This window comes from Chroicocephalus ridibundus, chromosome 1, assembly GCF_963924245.1.
Source record: "Chroicocephalus ridibundus chromosome 1, bChrRid1.1, whole genome shotgun sequence".
Classification (NCBI taxonomy): Eukaryota; Metazoa; Chordata; class Aves; order Charadriiformes; family Laridae; genus Chroicocephalus; species Chroicocephalus ridibundus.
This window is the reverse complement of record NC_086284.1, coordinates 36,179,095-36,202,391: the sequence shown is the minus strand read 5'-3', so window position 1 is coordinate 36,202,391 and position 23,297 is coordinate 36,179,095. Positions and strand designations below refer to the sequence as shown.

The 23,297-nt window shown below is 43.1% G+C and overlaps 1 pseudogene; it reads right to left on the bottom strand.

Annotated features, from left to right (window-relative positions):
• Positions 1-19,031: 19,031 nt before the first annotated feature.
• On the bottom strand, positions 19,032-22,435 carry LOC134510234 (C-type mannose receptor 2-like; annotated as a pseudogene).
• Positions 22,436-23,297: the final 862 nt, after the last annotated feature.

Genomic DNA, 23,297 nt, shown 5'->3' with positions numbered 1-23,297 from the left:
TTCTGTCTTGGTCCTTGCTAGTTCTGCAAATATTTGCATTAGGAAGCTGAATCCATACAGCTGCCTCACGTCACCAAGTCTTTTCTGCCACTAGAGGCAGAGAAATATGAACAATATAGCAGAGGAGGTTTCTCTCAGCAAACCAGCTTTCTTGCTATGTTTGTTCTAAGTTCAGTCCCATTTCCACGTCAGGTTATGTGTAGTTGCGGATTCCCCAGAAGTTGTCTGGAGGGCTTGGGAGCATACAAATAAAATGGGAGGGTTTCTGCTAGTGGCATAGCTGATGGTGCTCTCCCTACTCACCAATGTACAGCGGCAGAGGACTTCCTTCCCCCATGCAGACACCTGCATGCTTGCCCTTGAGCTCTCCTTTCCTTCACCCTCAGGTCTTGCCCAGGCACAAGTGGGGGATAAGGTACCACCACAAGGATTCCCACAGGCTTGGCCTGATGCTGCTTGCAAGGGACAGCAAATGAATAGAAAATCCTCTGCAGATCAGAGGGGATGGGCACGTAATATCTCCAGGCCTTCCTGACTCAGGTACTTCCAGGCAGAGCAGGGACTGGGCACACACTTGCCCCAAGCACATGATGTTACAGTCCTTCTCACGGCTGCCCCACCACATCTTGCTGAGCGGTCACCTCTTAATTTGTGCCCTCCCTATCCAAGACCTCCCCAGGTTGCAGGACATCATCACCTACCTCCTCCTGGCCAGCACCAAGCTGTCTGTCGTGGTGCCAGGAAAAGCAAATTTCCTAGTGAGGATATAACGAGGCCTCTAGGGCTAGCTTCCGTCCCTTGACCATTTGCATATCCAAGTGGGACACTGTCAGACAGTGGCCACCAACCCAGATGTCTTCTGTGCATGATGGATACTGCCAGAGGTGCTTTGCTTGGCCGCCTCCTCCCATTACCTTCCCATTCACGTCTGAGCCCTTAACCCTCATACCTCTTCCTCTCTTTGCTCCCCATCATTACTTCTCCTCATGTCTCTGTTTCCTTTAGCTTCCTCCTCTCCCAAGAGGCCTCTCTCCTGGCACCAAAAGAGAAAATGACAGCAAGTCTGCCTGTGATTTCCTTTTGAGTAACGGAGGCTTACAGAAAACACTCTTGGACGGCTCTGCCACGGGGTTGTGTCTGACTCATCCACGCTGAGGCTGCCTCATACTCAATGGACGTGAAATGTACTCAGTGCTCTGCACTTCATGGGGTTAAGTCTGCAGAAGGTCCTTGAGCTGTTGAGAAGGATGAAGGCCTTGTGTTGAGTTGAGGAACTGAGATGAAAAAAAAAAAAACAATCCTGAGTTATTTTGGTGCCACCAATGTTGAAAAAAAAAAAAGGACAAAGAGAAAAGTATTGCTCTCACTGGTAGAGACCCCATTTAAAGGGATGAGGTTAGGTGCAGGAGACACTGTCTAGTTGGGAAGAAAGCAGGAGCTGGTGGGGATCTCAACAGCAACCAAGGCAGGAACACACTGCCTGTGAGAGATAATTGCAGCAATGGCTCTATAAGAGCTGGAGTCACCTCTAACTGCTCAAGAGGAGGAAGATCCAGAAGTCTCAGGGAGGTTTCAGAACATCAGGAAAGAGAAAAAACCTGGAGAAGAAGACATGTTTTGCCAAACAAAACTTCCTTCTCCGGGGGGTGTTTTTATGTCCTTAATTTTGCTACACCCCCACCCCCTCAACCAAAACCAACCTCAACACTGAAGCATCTGCTCTTGTTCATGCACTTATCAAACAAAAAAAAAAAAAGGAAAGTTTGACAGGAATCTGCTCTTTCTGAAGTCTGCATTTTCATAAATATTTCCTTTTACGAGTTTGTGAAATTGAATTTGGGTTGATAACCCTGCTTTGTTCGCCCAGCCTTACATCCTCAGAGTGTGGTGAGAAAAATGAAAAGATTTTAACAAAATGTAATCATGGCAATTCAGTACAATGGCATGGAGACAAAGATAAGATGAGAAATAAGGCACTGTTCTCTCTGCTTTCCTGGTTCCCTCGTTTAAGTGATAATTTTCATACCTTACCTTTGAAAGATATAATTACAGTAATTGGAATCTGACTATTTCTGAGAGTTATGCCATGCAGTCCTTTTTCCCCTTGATATTTGTGTCTTTTTAACTAATATAAGATCTTTAATCTACTAAATAAATACGTGGGACCTGATTGTCTGCTGTGTACATGCACTTTGTGCTTCTCGGGCAGCTAAAAGCTGCATTAATGCCAGCATAAGCAACCGTGGGAGTCTTTATCCTGGAAAAAAAAGGGCAATTGAAAACTATTTTAGAATTTCTGGGACCATAATGAGGTACAAGCACTATTGTGGGATATGTCTTACCTGGCTCTCACCATGTAAACATTAGGCTGATTAGCTGTTCCTAAGAACAGAACAGGGGAAGAAGGTGAGTCCAGAGGGGTAGGTGTTCGAGAGAGAGAAAAAGAGGTTTCTGTTTCTTGCAGATGGGAGGAGGGGTGAAAGGCAAGATGAAAATGTGACCCTTAGAGAAATGAGGTGGTGAGTGTGCCTGAGATGGTGTGCAAGCCTGCAGCATGGCTCTGGGAAGATGGACACAGAATCACAGAATCACACAGAATCCCAGAATGATAGGGGTTGGAAGGGACCTCTGAAGTACATCCAGTCCAACCCCCCTGCCAGAGCAGGTTCGCCTAGAGCAGGTTGCACAGGAACACGTCCAGGCAGGTTTTGAATGTCTCCAGAGACGGAGACTCCACCACCTCTCTGGGCAGCCTGTTCCAGTGCTCTGCCACCCTCAAAGTCAAGAAGTTCCTCCTCATGTTTAGATGGAACTTTCTATGTTCAAGTTTGTGCCCATTACCCCTTGTCCTTTTGCTGGGCACCACTGAAAAGAGCCTGTCTCCATCCTCCTGACACCCACCCTTTAAGTATTTATAAGCATTGATAAGATCCCCCCTCAGCTGTCTTTTTTCCAGACTGAAGAGACCCAAATCCCTCAGCCTTTCTTCATAAGAGAGGTGTTCCAGTCCCCTAATTATCTTGGTAGCTCTTTGCTGCACCCTCTCCAGCAGTTCCCTGTCCCTCTTGAACCGGGGAGCCCAGAACTGGACACAGTACTCCAGGTGCGGCCTCACCAAGGCAGAGTAGAGGGGGAGGATGACCTCCCTCACAGTCCCTAGAGACTTCCCTGGGAAGGTGGGAGACTGCTGCCTTCCAAGTCCTTCAGCCCCTGCAGAGGGTGGGAGTTAGTTGCCTAAACCTGCACATCTAGTTCTGGTTTAGATGTTTTGTTAGTGTCAGGAGAGAGGCCCAGCTTAGTCGCTTCCCTGAGTATGTGTATGACCAGGAATTTTCTTCTGCTCTGTCTCTGAGCTGAGGTAAATGGAAGCAGAAATACTCTGGGGACCAGACCACTGCCCAGCCAGCCCTACAATTTGGGAAGGGCAAAGGTCCATGTTATGTTCTTTACTGCTCTCAGCTGCCTCTTGGCCACTTCTCAAAGCATAGCCAGGATACCCGCTGTCTTCCAGTAACACCGTCCTGGGCAAGAGCCAGGTTACATGACCAGCGGGCTGTACAAAGAGGCCAGTGCTGCGAGCATCAGTGAGCTATAAATAGACTCCCACAGAGTAATACACATGCTACAAAAACCCTTTAAATATGGAGATCCTGCATCTTGTGTTCAGGCATGCATATGAAGGCAGGGAGGTTTTGAGCAGCTGCAGGAAATTGCGGGATCTGGACGTATTTTAGAAGTTTCCACCCTAGAATAAGGCTTCTTAAACTTTGTTAGCTCGATACCACCAAAAGCAGTGGCAGTATCTACATCAGTGAATGCTGCTGTTGTTGGGGAGAGGGCAGGACCCACACCAGCACCCATCCCTGATGGTGCCTTCCAGTCTAAACCTTCCTGTGATTCAGTGTTGACTATGGCTGGGCCACCGCTCACAGCAGGGCTGCAGGATTGCTGAGAAAGTGGAGGAAGCCCGAGGGGCTACCAGGATGGCTGGGGACAGGGACAGACCATGTACAAGGGAGAGGCTGAGGGAGCTTGGCATGTTCAGCCTGAGAATAGACGGTCTGGGGAGAAGCTAACACCAACCTAGTAGGGGATGTAAAAAAGGCAGTGCTGGACCCTTTTCAGAGATGCACAGAAAGAAGACAAGGAACAACAGACCCAAGCTGTAGAAAGGGAAATTCCAGCTCAATATGAGGACAAAGGATTTCACAAGTTTTTTTAAGAGGTGGAAGAGGTCGTCCAGAGCAGCTGTGCAATCTCCATCCTTGCAGATACCCAAAACTCAGCTGGATAGTCTGACCTAACTTCAGGGCTTGGCTTGCTTTGTTCAGGGAATGAGATGATCAGGGTTATACTAGATGATATCCAGAAGTTCTTCTCCACCTGCATCAGCTTTTTGTGATAACCACCTGCATCAGCTGAGCTCTATTTAGCCATGGGGTAAGTTGCTTGACACTTTGGCACCACACTATGTTCAACTAGTGTGTGTCGTTCTAGTGGTGCATATGGTCTAATACATTTTGGTAACCTTCATCCTTGCAGAAATAAATTAGGATTTGCTTTTGCTCTTTTCCCTGAATGTTCTTCCTACTTAACAACCACACAGTACAACTGTCTCCACTGATTAGGGTTAAAACCTGTCTTCTTGAGAGTGACTAATATTTTGTGTTAATGAGCTTAAGAGTCTTTTCTTCAGCACTGCCTCGAATTTATGATTGAGGGAACAAAGCAGGAGAGGGCATATGTTTCTGCATGTGTTCACACTCTTCTGCAAGTCTAATACTGGGCAGGTTTGGCACCTTGGTGTGGTCAATGCTTTTGTTTGTAACACCTGGATGGATCACAAAGGCCATGCTACAGCAGATATCCATGACTTTGCTGCTCCTTAGCTCACTAGATGTGTGTTTTGCATCTGAGCTCCTCTTAAGCTAACGCCAGCACAAAAGGTTTCGATGCTTGGGATCTTTAATCCAGTGCTCAGCCTGCATTTCATTTTCTGTTATGGATATAGCTTTTGTGCCTGCACCCATTTCTTTGTGCATTACCTGGGAGATGGAGTCAAAGCCTTGGGAGAATACTGCTGGGATCAGAGGAGGAGAACGGGCTTGACACTTTTAATGTCTTTTCTGTTCATGCCATTACACCGTGTGAATAACACCATTTTACTTATTTTTTTTTCACTTAAGTTTTACTGAAGTCTTTTTAATGCTTGCCAAATTGCTATGTACCTTTCAGTACAGAAATGTAAGATAAATGCATGATAATATAATTTCAGCTTCATTGACTTTCCATCCAGTTGCAGGAAAGGAAAAAAGGTATATCTTGACGTCTTCCATTTTAGCAAGTACATTTCAGTAGTTTCTCATTCTGTTCTGTTTTGTTCCATCCCTTTGAAAATGATGATGAGATAGTAAATAATCCAGTGAAAATGAGAACAGTAAAATAACAGTGACTCCCAATGTCCCTTTGGAAAATGGCAACTGGACTTGTAGGTCAGTTTTGCCTCCACAGATAGTTTCTGTCGGCATTTTCTGGTTTCTTTTAAATGGAGCTTCCTTTCCAGTATCGTGAACCTGAGCTATCTAGGGTGATTATCTTTTTGGGAAGGTGCTTTATATGCCAAGAAAGCTTCCAGAGACATCACATGCATGGTGACTCAACAAATAGCTTAGTCAGAGTGGGTACTTTTTTTAGTGATTCCTACTTTTTAAGCTAATTTGGACTGGTATGATTGAAGCACAAGAAGGTGGAGTGACTTCCTTACAGTCACACTCTGAGTCAGTGGCTCAGTACCTCCAGGCTTCCCATATTTTTATTTCAACCACGGAGGAGACCACATGGCTTCCTCTTGGCGTGCTTTGGGGTTTCACAGCTGAGAGGTGCAGGCTCTAAAGGCTTTTGTTGCTGATGTGTGAGCTGGTGATTTTACAGCAGAAGTTCTTAATGTAGGAGGACAGGATCCAGCCAGCAGCAATCAGTTGGCTTCTCATCCATTCAATCCACCTCCTGTTTGTGGAGCTCTTCTCAGACATTTTCCTACAGCACTATCACTCACCACACAGTCTCTGCTTACCATGGGAGACAGGAAAATCGCCGTGGTTTCTGTTCCCAGGGCTCTATGTCAACCTTTCGTAGTTTTGGCTGGTGAGGTTCGTAGACTCTTATTTTTGCTCATCTCTTCAACTTTTGAATGAACCTTCCCTCTTCCCTCTCCTCCGCTCCAAAAACCCAAAGCAAAAAATCAGCTGAAATGGCCAATTTCTGCCGGCTTTCAGATGGAAACCATGCGAAACCACCAAGTTTGGCCTGGTGTCTGCCGGAAACTATAAATAGGACTGCTCAACTGAAACTCAGCCCTGGTTTACTCAAGCCACAACCCAAAGTTGTGAGACAGTCTCTGAACCCGGGTGGATGTTTTAGAGTGTGTTGACCAAGTATGGTGGCTATAAGAAAATCAAAATTCTGCTGAGTTACCTGCTTGCTTTGGGGTTTCATTGCAGAAGTTTCACACAGCTGTATTTGCCATCAAATGCTCTGAACTTGTTTCTAGGTACCTCCTGGCCCTCTTTCAGTTTAGGTAGCCTTAGGGAGCCTTGGCTTGATCACTTCTCTTTCTCAGTATCTCTAATTCTCTGTCTGTTTGGTGAATTCTAATTCTTCCTTAACTTTTCAAGATGCTTTGAAATGAAAAGATGAAATTGTGTTTGCACACTTCTACTCTGAGCATAATATGATCTATTCACACCCCAATTTTCTTAGGACCTAACCCAATAATCTCAGTGAGGTACAAGGGCTATTGAAGGAAAACATGTTCTTCCCTTCTATTTAAAGTAACACTAAAGGCCAAAACAAAGGTAAACATTCAGGGCCTAACTCAGCACCTCTTAGCCTAAGACAGGGCACTAAACTTCTAATATGTTCCAAAAAAAGAAGTTAGGCTATAACGGTGTTTGGATCAATACCTTTCCCTTACAGCAAATAAAATACTTTTTAACCCAGAAATTAAATTAACTTTGTGTATTTAAATTATTCCATCCTTAGAGAGTGAAGTGTCTCATTGCATCCTGTTTCTGTCCTTTGCTCCTCCCAATTTTGCGGCTAGGGTAGATTAGGATTTCTGTTGGATTATATAATGAGACAGGAGGCCTTTCCAAAGTCTTTTTTTCCCCAGCTGATACATTAGATGTTCAGTTTATTCACCTGAGATAACAATGTATTCTTGTGTTAGCAGAGCTGTCACACTTCATTTGATAATTCAGAATTTGTTCTTTGGTTTAGTGGATGAGGTGGTTTGGCAAGGCAGTGTAATTTAATGAATTTATCTGCCTGGAAGGTGTCACCCAGAATCTCAGAGAGATCTATCTTTATATATTAGTAGATCAGCCTTGACTCTGGAAGCACCTCTAGGTCACGGGGCATTCAAACCACTTTAGCACCAGGCACGTAAATAGGGAGCAAGAAGCCAGCTCCCAATCCAGCTGTCACACAAGCGCGCTGGAGAAATTAATCACAGGGCCAACCGTGTTTATTGCCAACCAACCATGAAATACCATAACAAGGACCCCTTGTGAGACCATAAACACTGTGTCTTCAACCAGTAATGAGGGCGACACCACCCAAACCAGAATGTCTATCTCGTGCCCTCTGGCCAGAAGAGGAGGCAGGGCTGCAGTTTCCTAGCCCATCTAGGCAGGCCGCTGATGTGCTGCTGTTTTATCGTATATTTCTTATTTTCTGAGAGCCTGTCTTGAGCCTCGGATCTCATTTGCGGAAGAGTTGAGCATTCACAGCTGCAAGCGAACACCAGCAGCTGCACTTTGAAGCAAGAGAGTGCCAGATCACAGGGCGTTACAAATGAGAAACCCTCAGATTAATGGATATTTTTTCTTACTTAATCCCCTCGCTACCCCATTTCTTGGTCTTTAATAGAAAGGGAACACCATTTCCTCATCCTCTGGGGGTTGTGAAGGACTCAGGAACAGCAGTGGAGCTGGGGGAGCACTAAATATCACACAAAGAGCTGACTAGAGCACAGTGAAAACTACATTTCCTGTTCTATGAGAATTCGTGATTTGGCAAAAAAAAAGGGCACAGTAATTTTCAGTCTTATCTGTATCTCAAAAAATAAAGAGGATTTTTTTGGGGGAAAAATGGGAATGGGTTTGTTGAAACTGTATTGTCTTCACTTTCCAGAGCCTTTTTGTTTGCATCCACCACCCCCTTTCATTTTGTGACCTATTCTTAGATGAATTGATATAACTCCATCCTCCTCTTCCCCAAGTTTTTTTTTGGGGGGTTTACTTTTCAGGCTCTCTCCCTCCAGGCTGGGCCCAGATTCCTGCTGGCTTTTTCCCCTCCAGTAACCGGGCATCGCAGGTAGGAAAGACACTGGAGAAAACCTCCCCCTAATTTCAGTTCAGCTTCTGGCTATGGCTGAAATGGCAGGAAAAGCCTTTCTCAGCCCTGGGCTGGGGCACAGCCAGGGCAAGTAGAGCACTAGCAAGCCTCTATTAAGCCTGCACACGTGGTAGTTTATCAAACCGTCATAAGCTGGCCCCATGTAGGCATGAGTTTTTGTTTTCTTAACACTGGGCAAGCCCTTGAGCAAAATGAAGCCTCCCTGTCAAATCTGAACACCTATAGCGTGGTGGCACAGAAGGCATCTCGGGGAACCGCGCAGAGAAATCGGCGTGTTTCACCTAGCTCCATTCACAGAAATGGGTGGTGTTTTTTCAATGAAATTGTGTATATATATGTATAAAAAGACCGACCTGAAGCAGACACAGAGAAGGGGAAATTTCAGTCTAATTGAAAAAAAAGAAAAAATTGCAAAGGGCAACTAAATCCTGTGGCAGGTTAAGCTGAACTGTACTCTATCTGCTCTGAGCTTGTGTTGCTTTTATTCAATTTGTCTGTCTAGACTAGTCTCTTCTTCTGCACTGAACAACTCTCTTTAAAGCAATACTGAGCTCTTCTGAATGTGTAGTACAAAAATGAAACATTAAAGAAGGGGGCATTTTAAGCTGACTGCTTAAATATGGTGTCTCTTTCTTCTTTAAATAAATAAACAGGACTGCCCTGTTACCTCTATCGCAAATACAGCTTTTCTCTGTTTGTTTGCTGGCTATAAAACACATTAAAAGGACACACGATGCTGATGCTGATGGGTCACATGATCCCAACCCAATCAATTAGCAGCTTTTAAAGATGACTCATTGTTTTGTCTGTAACATAAAACAAAAGTCCACAGTGAAAGCCCTCGCACAGTCCTTTAGAAAAACTCCCGAGACTTATTTTTCCATTTGTGGTTTCACTTTTTAATCTTTCTCCAAAGCTGGGAGCACAGATCGTGATGAGCTGATACGGTACGTGCCTGCAGCAGGCTTTTCCTTCTGCTGCCGCTCACATTACTGCCTCGCCTCACCTCACCTGCAAGCACAATTTTAGGGTGGTACAATTTTAGGGTACACATCTGATTCCCACTCCTTGTCCTGAAACAGCTGGGTTCACCCAGCAAGATCCCCAACTTTTGTACAAACCGCCCTATTTGTGTCAGTGAGAGGAGACTTTTATGAGCGGCAAACAATTTCCTCTGCCTGAATCCGTGGAATCCCAACTGTTTGTTTTCATTATGTATTTCGGGGTGTATTAATTCATGTCAAGTCTGTATCTGACTTATGCTTTCAGATGCAAAGAAACTGGAGAAAGGCTGCACTGAAATAAGCTCTCCCCATTTCATGTTACGTTGATAGTATCCCGTTTTAATTCAGAAGACTTGAAAAGGGGCTTTCTTGATTGTCGCTTTGTATTAGTTTAACTTTGAGTCTCGGAACCTATCTTACATCGTATTTTCAGCCCTGAAAATCCACTACAAAGTAATGTGTCAGAAAAACAACAAACCCAAACCAACCAAACAAAGAAAAGCAAGCAAACAAACAAAAAGCTCTTCTCTAAATAAAACCAAGAACGAACTGGAACAAACAGGCATCCCCTTGCAAGATGGCTCTTTCTAATGGGACCAGCTGCCTTCTAACATAGAAAAAAATACGCCTTTCCCACATCTCCTCTCAGACTATAATTGTTAATCACTAGCTTCCTTCTTTTTTTTTGTAGACCCACTAAAAAACATTGAACGCAACGAGCGTAACAGAGGAAGACTTGCTAAGTAGTGGTAGGGCTCCAGCTAAGTTTTCTCATGTGAAGAAAGGGAAAAAGTAGCCCTTGACAGGAGAAGAGCTTGTACAGCTTACTCCGGACAGAATAAGGGAATAAGCCTGCATGCTGAGTGCTTCGCTTGCTCAAGACTCTCTGGCCTGAAATCCGCATGAGTGAAGGAAAATACTGCTTGAGCCTTCCCTCATGCTTACTGTCCCCATACTTTTTCTGGAGAGCCCAATGCATTGCCCTGCCTGAGTGACCCATTGTGGCCTCATGTGCTTTGCGCGTCTGCTTCAACCTAATGAAGACAGTTTCTCACTGAGCTGCACCATCAATCACCTCCTCCTGGAAATTATATACACTTTATATTCTGCATGAGAAGCAGAGAATTAATAATTCCTTGGTTCATCTATTAAAATATTTATTCACAAAGTTCTTTCTACCCTCTTTTTTTCTTAGATATGGCAGTGAGTGATGAAAAGATCTGTCCTACTTTAAGGGCTGTTGCAAGTAATCCAGAAATCTACATTATAATAAAATATTGTTTCCTGTGGTGAAGGCTCCTGAATCTCAAAGTACAACACATCTTTTCAGCTGCCATCGGTGTGCATACAGAGCTGACTAATTAGACACTAACAAGCATATTTTGCCTGAATCTATTAGCACACAGTCTGAACCTGAGTGTTTCTACTAGCAGTCTTGGTGCTGCCTTCCCTGAGCTGAAGCATGAGCTGCTGATTGCAGGGACATAGGTCTGAAATAAGGAAAGCATCTTCGTTTCACTCAAAGGCTGATCCTGCTGATCACCTTCCCTCGCTCAATAGATGAACCATGTTTTTTATCCAATATGTGGATGCTTTACGCAGGGGAAGCAAAACTGCTGTGTTTTTAAGGTGATTTGCATTATTAGCTAAACACGCAAATGATGAGCTTGGAGGAAAATAGGTACCGAAGGAAAAACACAGGTTGTGATTCAGGCTGAGACAGGGGGTTTGGATGGCAGCTACTCTCTGCGATATTTGAAAGAAAAACAGAAAACATTTTCTCTCTGCAGAGATCTCGTACTCATTAAGCTGCTCAGGAGACACCAGAGAACTGCCTTTGCTCACCAGGAAGGGCCTCGTGGCTTTATGAAAGGGGTCGGCTTGGTCTCTTCCAAGGCACTGATTTGTAAGTGTACGTTGTCTCCTGCGTCATGTCAAGACTTCTGCCTTGCTGGTGGTGCTCAGGGCTTGGGCTGCGCTCATGGCTTCTTCACAGTCCATCCACAGAGCTGGAATCCACTTTGCCCAGCTGTTGTCCGAGCAGGGTGACTGGTTAACCTCCGTGGCTGTCTTCCTGCTGATCTGAGTAGTGAATTTTCATTTTATCCAAGAACCTAAGGGGGTGAAGGGAGCTGTCTTTTTCCTCAAAGTATCTGGCTTTGTTTCTTTACCTGTCTCTGTAGCCTTAGCTCAGTAAGATTACTTGATATTTTTTGTTTGAATGGACACAGAAGCACTTAAAACAAGAATCCTTGGAAAATATCATTGGTAGTATTTGCGCCAGTAAATTGTTTCCCTTGTGGACAAAAGCCCTTCAGAATGCAGATGATGGTGCTATTTGCCTGCACGTAGGCATCTATCGACACCTGAGCTGTCTGCCCTCCACTCTGTTCATAGCCTTTGCAGAGAAATGGGGGCTTCTAGGTGTGATTCACTTAATCCTAGCGTAGATGGCTGCCTGTGGTTAGAGGAATTGCTCCCTAAACATGCCAATTATTTTTCAGAGCCTAGGGAGGGAGAGTAGGCTGACTCTCCCTACATGACAACATAGGCAGATGTCTAGGGTTAAATAAGTGAAACACACTCAGGCTTTCATTTTGTCTGCACAAAATGTGGCACAGCAGATTTGTGATTTGTCAGCTTGGGGTCCCAAGGCACTACCATCCTGTAGCTCATCGACTCTGATAATGATGCTGGGAGAAGCAGACACAGGGAAAAGGAGCTCTTCTACAAATCTGAATTTGTGAGAAATGCTTTTGCCTGCGTGATCAATCTCTCACTTCTAAAAAAAAGACCTCCCTGTCTTGCCAACATTGGGTATACTGTTAAAGCTGGGTCAGCTAGTGAGGTGGGGAGGAGTTCAACCTCTTAACGCTTAACGCTGGCAGTGATCTGCATGGACCAGCACTAATTGCCTGTGGTCATAGGTGGTTCCTCGCTAGCAGGTGAAGATGGGCTTGATCTCTGGCCACTCAGGCTCCCAGCACAGTGACCACTTTGTAAAGCAGAGAAGGTTTAGCAAGAGTGGAAAACACTTCTGTGATAATTTAGTGTAACAATGTCCTAGAGAGGTAGCTCAAGAGAGACCTACTTATCTTCTCACCCTTGTACACTAGTGCAGTTCATCTGCCTCCTTGCAGTAAAAGAAAAGCAATATGAGGTCCTGCTGATTCGGTTCCCAGATGAATGGGGTCAGGTCTTTCTTTTGTGCAGTTTTGAGCAGGAATCTCTTTGTTTCTCTTTTTACTGTCTGCTTTTCCACTGGGCCATCTTCGAAGAGGCATTTCTCTATGGATACACAGGTCCTGTCCAGTGAGACTGAACACCTTCTTTGACCAAGTATTTTATTTCTGGGCTACTAAATGCCCAACGAAATTGTCCAATGGTATTTCTTTCTGGATTTGGGGTTTTTTGTTGTTTTGTTTTTTTTTTTTCCTTTAATAACGTATCCCCTTCACAAGCAGAACATAACATTTCAGGAGGAGAAGTGCTGTTTCCCAGGAAGAGCTGCTGGCAGCACCTCCAACACCTTCAAGGAATGATGAATTCAATCCAATATGTGTGCATGGCATAGAGTGTTTTATTGCCCCTTTGTGTATTTGAAGCCTGTGTATTAATCATCACCTAGAAGCAAGAAGAAAATTGTTAGAGTCTCTTGAGGTGAATGCTGTGTGTAAAGCAGCTCTGGGCTTTGTGGTGTATTGTAGTGGTTTGGAAGCTGAATTAACCTGCATTCTTTATTTTTTTTTTCCTTTAGCACAACCAACTGTGGTTCCAGAAATAGATTTCTTACTGTAGAAAAAGAAAAGTAGGGTTTTATATATTTCCTATCAGATCAAAATGAAGAGAGCGGTAATGTTTCATCCTTTCGGCATGGTGATACGGGATTAGATGCATTTGATCTATGTCATTTGTGGACTCTGGTGGACTTTTTATTAAAATTCTATGGCATTTACCTTAACACTGATAGGCACTTTTAATAGCGGAAGGCAGATTTCTGACCTGGCAGAAAAGAATTAATACATTTTTTTCTGTGATCCAAGGATGGTCTTTAATCTTGTCCATGTACCTGCAAGTAGACATGTAGTCTGCGTATGAGATACCATGCAAAATCTGACATTACATGTTCATATGAAGAGCTATGCTTTTTCCCTCCTGGTTAGTGGGAGGAAGAAGACAAAAAAAGAAAAACCCCATCAAAAGAAAAAACCCCAAATAATCTTGGTATGTTTGTTAAGAACATGAAATGTAATACAAAACTGGCAGGTCGAATCAAATGTTCTTCTGGTCCTGTGTACTGATTCCAATGCTTCTGAGATCTGGAGGCTTAGGGAAGAGTGTAAGAGAGGGCAAGCAATTGTAGTGTTTCCCCCTAATACTTTTTCAGCTTCCACTCTCTCTAAAGTTAGAAAATTTCTGAGCCTTTACCAGGGTTTGTTGACCTTTAGTGGACTTCTCAAATCTTTTCAGTCTTCCTTGGAACCTATATATACTTTCTGGATCTACCATTCCTTTGTCAAGGAATTCCATTTGTGAAGAACCACTTCCTTTTGTTTATTTTGAATTTCCTTCCTATTACTGTTATTTGATGTCCTCTAGTCCTACTATTAAATCTTGGCATAAGTGTGAAGTTACAGGTCCAGTCATGGTTAGTTTTGTGTGGAAGGACGGTTCAGAATGCCAGCTGAGAGGCATTTTTACCAATCAAATACTAAGAGTACTTGCAATTTTCTTTTCTTTCCAGAATATGTTTTGGTGTTTCGTTCTGGACCGCACCATCACAAAACAAACACGATGCCTAATTACTCGTATTTACCCCTTTTGCTCGCATGTTGTGGTAGCCGCTTACACAAATCAGGACTAAACTTTTGTTTGCATAACTTAGAGAACTGTGTTAACACGACACCAATCTAATGTCATCGACTGCCTGAGGGAAGAGAACCCACAAGTCAGGCCAAACATGTTGGTTGATTGACTGATGGCAATAAAACTGTCGCATGGGGCTACCACAAAGTTCAGATGGTTTGGCGAGGCCCTCTCAGCTGTATTGTCTCACATTTGTCTCCAATTGTCTGCGAGTAGACAATTTAACGAACACCCGGTCAAATATGTCTTCTGTGGAGAGTGGTGCTCCCCTCTCCATGCCTCCATGTTGTGTTTTGCCACACAAGAACAAACAGCCCAGACACTTCAAAACAAGGTCATCATCATTGCAAGAGAGCATGGGAAATTAGAACGGCAAATTAGGTCACAGCTTCTAAGAACCTTTCTCCTTCATCAGCCTTGAGGCTCTTTTTCATAAATTAAGCTATAAACTCTCAGGGCAAGAGAGTATGTCTTCTTGGCAGCATGGATCGCACCTAGGATAATGAAGCCTCCTTCCTTCTTATGGCCTCTAGGCACCACCGTAATACAAATTATGAATAAAATGATTCTAGTTCATGGTCACCATGTATAGATAAATTCATTCATGTAAGCTGGGAATACAATAATTAACTACTTTTTGAAAAGGAGTTAATAATAAGTATTCCCAAACACGTAAAGCTCGGGGAGTACACTCAATTTATTGTCTGAAAATGGAAGGCCTTTGCTCATAAATAGGATGTGGGAAAGTTTTCAAAGTTAGTCTGCTGGGGTGCCTGTGGATCACATTTCCAAAAGCATTTGGACGCCTAAAGGCGCTGGCATGAAATATTCCACCCTGTGAGTTTTTCTCTGTCTTTTGGCACCCAGAGGTACTGGGCAATTGGTGCTGTCATGCTCTGGAAGGAGGCAGCCTGGCTGAAAGGCCAGGCTGTAGGGCTGGAAGCCGAGTTGTGGTTTCTCTCTCTCCAGTCACTGACACTGTCCTGCAGTGTTAAAATAGGCCATAAACTTATCACACCCGCTCCGGCACCTCATTTCTGCCCTTTTGTAAACAAGATACGGTTTTGCTCACTTTCTGAAAGTTCTTCGGGAGCAGTGAATGATAAAAAGTGACTATGTTCATTCTGGGGCAAGACTCGAGTTCATTGTCCAAGGTCTTGCTATTTCTGCTGACCTTGCCCACAGATATGCTAAATTGTGAGTTACTGCTAACTGTGATAAGGCTTCTCTGGTGTGAACAAATATTCATTAGGAACTTAACTGAAGCAATTGCTTCAGTTTAAATAGCTTAACAGTGATCCACTGAATGCAGATTAGGCTACAGATCCTGTAGTATGGTATGTATTGATGCTGAAGATATGGAGTTTACATTATGAAATCCCTAATCCATTCATTCTTCTCCCCTTGCTGTGCAAAGTCTTTCCATCTTGAAAAATATTGGTTATAGCACCTGAGTTTTCTTAGCACGTGTGCACTCCTCAGGATTAGCCAGGACTTCCCGCAAAGAAATTCCTACTGTTGCAGAAAACTTGTGTTGCAGGTACACAAACTGAATGCGTGTATATAGTTAGGGAATTAGGGATTGCCATCATGGGAGTGTTTAGAAGAGTGTCAGATCAGGGAAGTTTTAAACTTTTAACTAAGTCCATTCATTAAGAACACTCTTTGTGCTCGTGGCTGAGCCCCACACGTTGTTCAACATCATCCCTGTGTGTACAGAACTGTTGGTCTTTAACGGCCATATCGTAAGTCAGCTGTGAGCACACAACACTGGGGAGATGATGCTCATAGTTGGCTGTGGTCTTTGGTGGTGCCTAGTTGTCAGGGTTGGGTAATCAGGTCTGAGAGTTCATTGATGAGAGAAGCCAGAACCGAAGTGGGCTTGTCTTCTTTTTTCTTTGATTTTTTCTTGCTTATGCCTGATGGTTTTATGCTATTTCCTGCTCTCAAAAAGAAAGAACTCATCTGCTCCGCGTGTAACTTATCTTGGTTTTGGCTTTGCCAGTCGTCTTCCTGGTGTATTTGGCAGGGTGCCCTGACTATTTGCAGTCCCTTGCACTTGTCTTACCCTCTGTCTGGCAACTTCTGTTACGTGGATTCCAACTACCTGCAACTACACCCGTCTTTGGTAGTCATGTTGCTCACATACTTATGCAAAATGCTTCTACCTTGCACCTTCCCATGCCTTGAGTGTAACAAAATACTTACATTCTGTTGTTAGTTACAGCATCTTTGTACATATTTGGGTTGAAGGCAAATGAATATTAATTTTATTCTGATTAATACATTTATAATTTCTCGGTGTCACAGACCTCTGTTTTGCTACACCTGCATATTTGCAATGTTGTCCACCTTTCTGACCTGTCTTTCCATGGCACAGCAGGCCTGTAGCCTTTACTCTCTTACTGTCTGAACACTGGTGGCCACACTGTGTCGTGACCTTGTAAAGCAGATGGATATTTTGTCAGCCTTTCCATGGCTATTTCTGCAGATACTGCATCTGCAATAGCCTGCTGGGGAAGAAAAAGAACTGCATTCAATGACTAATAAGGCTCTTCATAACTCTGCCTCAAGGACACAGAATCCTTTGCTCTCTCTAGGGAAAACAATTCTGCCAAAAAATAAGGTGAAGGAGTGGGACGCATCTCTGGCAATATGATGTAGTATCATTTGTAGAAATGATGCTTGGATTAACTGGTCGGTTTGTTTCTTCCCCTTTGAACTCATCCTGTCACTTTGATTTGGGAAACTGCATTCCTTGGTAGATAGAAGGTTTGAAGAATGAGAATGATATCCTCCTTGACTTTGTCCCCAGCTCTGATGCCATCTTCCCTTGTGACCCTGAAAAAACCACTGCAGACATTACTAGAATACTGAAAAAACAGCCAGGAAAAAAATATGTTTTGTATAAAACTTATCTTTTTCTTGGTATGGTTGGCATTGCTTGAGATAATTACAGGGAAAGTAATTGATTTTGAGGGAACACAGCTATCCCAGTGCTCAGGAAGATGAGTCTCTGGAGTGGCCTTGTGTCCGGTGCCCTCTGATCCTTGGCAGTCCTCCTGGGCAGGACCACACCTCAGGTGGCCTAGGTGAAAAGGTATGTGCTGTCCACACTAGATGTTTGTTCTAACAGCAGGTGAGTTCGATCCCCAGGAATCCCTTGACCCAATCTTACTCTTAGCTGGTTCATATCCTCAGTTTACTCATGAATGAGGAAATATGATACCTGCTTTATAGCGAACACCTAGGTAAATAAGGCAGCTGCTGTTTATATTGGTGTAATCATTCTCTGAGGTTGTGCTGGATAATGGGATGGCTGAAATGGGAGGCCCCACCTTGAGCTATTTTTGTGTGTCCATTTTTGGGTTCCTCATCACAAAAAAGATGGTGAGGTACTGGAGTGGGTCCAGAGAAGGGCAACAAACCTGCTGAAGGGTCTGAAGCACAAGTCTTTGAGGAGCGGCTGAGGGAGCTGGGGTTGTTCAGCCTGGGGAAAAGGAGGCTGAAGGGAGACCTTCTCGCTCCCTACAACTACTTGAAAGGAGGGTGTAGAGAGGTGGCGGTTGGTCTCTTCTCCCAAGTAGCAGGCGATAGGACAAGAGGAAAAGGCCTCAAGTTGCACCAAGAGACATTTAGATTGGATATTAGGAAAAAATTTTACACTGTAAGGGTTATCAAGCATTGGAACAGGCTGCCCAGGGAAATAGTGGAATTGTTGTCCCTGGAGGTATTTAAAAGACGGGTAGACATAATGCTTAGAGATATGGTTTAGTGATGTTTTTTGTCAGAGTTAGGTTGATGGTTGGACTCGATGACCTGAAAGGTCCCTTCCAACCTAGGAAATTCTATGATTCTATGAAATGCTAACTAAATTTTTGCTAGTGTCCTTATCCTTCCTAACTAATGATGTGTTTTGTCATCACCCGGATGAGTCAAGCAAGCATTCCTGGCCCAAGCTTTTTCAATTATCTTCTTGGACAGTGAGGGACAGTACCTTGGAATAGGAGTTTGCAAGTAACTGATGGAGTCAAAAGCAATAGGAGTACTTACAAATAAGGAGAACAAAGTGAAAACGTTTGCCTTTGGGGAACACAGTCATGTATCATATTGAGAACTTAGACAAACCTAATCATTACAGCAAGGTGTTTTTTCTTAATTTAACAAAGTGTCATCCTATGCGGTGGTGCACCACCTCCTGGGCCCAATGACGCACTCGTGAATTCTCCCTGTGATTTGGGCCTCAGCTTATAGCTCTATTGCAGTTTATTGAACTAGCCATTTAACTACTTAAATATTAAAAACATTCAATTAACTTTCCTTGAATCTATCTGGCACTAAGAAAGGAAAAATTCTAGGGTTTAAAATGTATGACTTGGCATGATTAAATGGTGAAATGAATAATGTTTTAATGAGTGATTTGTAATTATTTAATAATTAAAGAGCTCTTATGAATATTCTTGAACACCCTGTGGAAAATCTAAATGGTATGCTGATTTCATCAAGCATTCAAATCTAATCAGAATTTATTTTTATAGCATCATTTTAAACATAGTCTACAAGAACACTGCCACAATAATGCAAACGGAACAGAAAAGTGTCATGCTATAATAGCTCTGCTTTTTTAGTATAAGATCTTGATTTTTCCATGCAAAAGATTTTTCTGCACTAATGGACTGCAGCTGAACTCTGTTTCAAGTCCCGCAGCAGCCAGTCAGGTTTCATCAGTGGTTCAGCGACAGGTTAAAGGTGCATCAGTTTTGGTTTGTAAACACAGATGAATGGTAGCTTCTCACGGCAGGGCGATCGGTCCCATTCACCCCTGCCTGGAAACAAAGACAAAGAGAGACCACAAAGGAAAACAAGGAGATGTGAAAAGGGAACTGTTTCACTCCTGACATGAAATCATTCAATCTCAGCTCAGTCTCTGGAAATCCAATTTTCTTTTAATTTGTGTTTCCATAGTATGTACATTGCGGCTTTGGGCAACATTTTAATAAGATGATGTTTTCTCTAGCTAATCCTGGAAATACTCATCCCAGAGGGCTAGCAGAGGTTCAAGAGAAAGGTAAACTATGTGAATCATAAATCATCCCAGGTTTTTCTTAACTCCAATATTCAGGGTCAGGCAAATTTTTATGTTAAACAGGCAGTAAACTAGTCCTCCAGCAGCTCTGAAAAGGGATAACAGAGGCCTGTGGACGAAGGTTGTCAGAGGTCCATCACTCCATTTCAAAAATGACCCCTGCAGGCAAAAATATAACTCCAGAAGCTTAACAGAAACTGCAGGTTGCTATTAAATTCTGAAAGCAGCTTGCTATACTTATATTTGCTGGGATGGAAGAAGGACTGAATGGGGGCCCTCTTCTACATGGATGTCGATACAGTTATTGCTTGTGGGGATATCGATGTCCTGTAGAGCTACATGAATAATTCATTTTTAATTCCATATTACATTAATTTCACCTCATCCTCTCTTCGTGAGTTGTCCTCAAATAAATTGTAATTTTCTTGAATATATTTTTATTCAGAATAGACTACAGCACTCATGAGTAATTCATTGCAGGTAGGTGACATTTAGAATTTGAGACATTCAGGGTGGACACGCAGGTCATTGTTGTGCCCTGTTACATAGGTAAAACTTACAGAATCAAGTTTCTACTTCTAACATGCACTTACAAATCTGAAATTCACTTGCTTTTACTATTCTACAATGTTAATTCTAAATTCACCGTATTAGAAATAGCTCCGGTAGATTCATTGGCTGGAATACTTGTAAGTAAGAAGACATACCAAATGAATTCATTAGAAGAATCTGAAAGAAAATATTAATGCAAGCTTTTTATAACACAAGACTAGTCTAGTGACCTGACACTCTGACAAACAGAGATTAAATAGAGAACTTATTATCCACAGTCCAGCTTCTCCTTTGAACTTTGTACCTCAACTTTCCTTCTTTAGATGATATAAATGGAATATGATTTTGATCAGAGTTTATCACTTCAATTTTTTTTTTTCCTAAAGCTCTCTCCTTCCCCCATTCCCACCCCACAAAACCACTGAAAGATAAAAAAAACCATAAGTTTTTGATCACTCCTTAGTTTTGCTGAGACTGAAAAAAATTTCCATGGCTACAAAGGGAGACTATTTACTTGAAAGCAAAAGCATTTTTTATAGTAGAATTTTTCTATCAATTGAGTCATAAAGTCCTTTAAGCTGATGTTTGTTTTTTCATTTCTGGGCATGGAACACTCGCCTTTTCGTAAGCTCCCCCGCACCCAGAACTGTGTTTCCTTCTGTCCCTGAGCAAGTTTACGAAGGAATTCATTCTCGTCTGCACTGGCAATGCTAGTTAGGTGACCTTCTGCTCTTTCAAGTCCAGCAGGTTTTCTGCACAGTAGAAAGGGTTAAACATAGGAGATGTGAAATGGCTAGAACTTTGTGAATAAGAGGTAAGCAAAGCCAAATGTGGAACAAATGATTGAGGGTTGGAAAGGTACAGGGCCGCAAAAGAAAGTCCAAGAAGGGGATATCTAACAGAAGTGGAAATGTGAAGTGAAAGGGAAATCCATGGAAAGCTTGCATTTTCAAAGGCAGGGAAATCACAGATGAAAAAAGAGAGGAACAGAGAGAGGGGTTGCTCAAAAAAAATCAAAAACCTTAACAGTGGGACGCAAGCAGCTATTCTGCAATTGTAAGTTGGGCCTGTAGTGGAAGAAATTACATGGGCTTTCTGTACAGCCAGTAGAGAACAGGAGCTATCTCCAGACTCATATACCCAGTGTAAGAAAGACACTGGGGGGAGTAGGATGAACTGTCTGTCTGTCCCTGGAGGGCCCTACTGAACAGCACAGCCTAGGTCCCTCCACATTTTTGACAGCTTAATTCAGGAAAAATGAACCTTACACTGAAAAGAAGAAGTAAAAGAAGACAAGTGAGCAGAAATGGAGAGATCAGAAGAACTTGTCCAAAAGGATCCTACTTACAGTCCTTCTTTGTTGTGTCCCCAGCTAGCTTGGGCATGGAATAGACAGGGACAGTTCTCCACTTGGAGACTGTCCAAACAGACTGGGTCCTCAAGAGTTTGCCTTTGCATTTGGGAGGGAAGCATACTCTGATCCATACCTTGAAGCAAGACTATGTATTGTACTGGTCTTTAGGCTCCGGGGAAAACTCTTCTCTTCACCATCCCGCGGCATTTAAATTTTGTACACCCTTCTAGGCACGGCTTAAAAGGAGTATGGTACCTCAAGGCAAACATTTATGGAAACATTGGAGTTTGGCTTCTGAAAGTTACAGCAAGTATTTTTGGAACAGGGCTTCAAGTTACAGGGCTCACCTGATACAATCTGAGCAGGTAGCAAGGTGAAGTCAGAAGGTCTTTTAGCAAGTATGTCTTGTGAGGTTGGAAAAGGGTTCACTATTCACAAGGGGTTGGATAAATCACAGAGAAAGGCCTAGTCTGGTAGGCATCATGCTGTGTGTCATGTGGGAAGCAGAGGGAGAAACCCCTCAACTATAACCCCTCAGTTTTGTGTCCTGTTACAGCCAAAGATCCCCAGGAACCTCCTTGACTTCTCTTCACTGGTGTATTATATATACCTTATTTTGCCACAGAAGGAAAATAGGTCCTATATTCAAAACCCTTGACTTAATAAAGAAGGCAGGATGACATGAGAAAGGAACAGAAGCTCCAGAAGGTCCAAGTTCCAAACGGGATTTGGTTTGTTTCTACTTGACTGTGTCTTGTGGCGAGGCAGAGTGCAATTAACCTCACCAGCAGCACTGAGCTGGAGTATCAAGTGCTTTTGGTCACCACTGATACACAAGAGGAGAAGCAGAAAGAGAGAAAAAAAGAGTCAGGTGCAAGAAAGACAACTGTGGGAAGTAGAGAAGAAATTATGGATACTTTTGTTTTGAAGAAACCAGTACCTTGGGTCCATTCTCTTTTGAGTAAGTAACAGCAACCTTTGTAACTAATTCAGCCTTTCTGACACAGATTTTGGCAGGTCTGTTTTGTGAATGAGTCTTAGTGAGGCAGATCTGGAATTACACTACGTGCAGGATTAAGTCTGGCAAAGAAATCGGAATAAGAACAAGGCATTGCAATGTTTGACTGTGGAGTTCTCAGCACCAGAAAGAAACATAGAAGAAACGCAAAAGGAAAGTCTCACTCATCTTTCCAGAAGATAGAGTATTATCTCCCTATTATCTCTTCTGATTTAACTAAGCTGAGTTCAGCATTTCACAGGGACATTCAGTAAATTAAAACTACAAAATGAAGGGCAAATGCTAGTAGATATTCAGGATCTCGCTTTTTTTCCCCCCTTGCCTTCCAAAAAAAAAAAAAAGTTAAAATGTGTAAAGCATCAGCATATGAAGCGCACTAATTTAGTAGTCAGATGCCATTTAGGTTACAGGCCGAATTAGTTTGCCGCTGTCGTTACAGGGTCCAGTGGGTGCAGCTGTGCTTCAGCAATCCATTTCAATGCATGGTGCAATGCATCACCGTTTGTGGATTCTGCTTTGGATCTGCCCTCTGGAGAGACACCAGCAGGTTCAGCAGGTGCCCTGAAAGGTGTGCGAGTCTTTGCGCATTCCCAAGACTCGGCAGCAAGTGGTTTGGCAAGCCTGGAGCATAGTTTATTAGTCCATCTTTGCTGGGGAAGGCCTGTCTCTGCAATAGTAATAGGGAATTCAGGCTGGTGCATCACGTTGCTTTGGAGAAGGAGAACAAAACAGATCTGTCAGACTTGAATTAAGATGGATTTTTGTTGAAAGTTCTTGGAATTGATTTCTTTCCAGTTTTCTTCTTGGTAAGTAGTCAGCACAGTTGGGTTCAACTTACAAAATATCATTGATTTCTCTCCCCAAACCACGGATGATTCAGCTTGTAATTTCCTTTACAATTATAGAGCAGGTCTCCTTAGAAACTGCTTGTATCCATTCAAAGTTTCATCTTGTGGAAACCACATTTCCCCTCTCTACGGCCAGATGTGCTTGGCACGA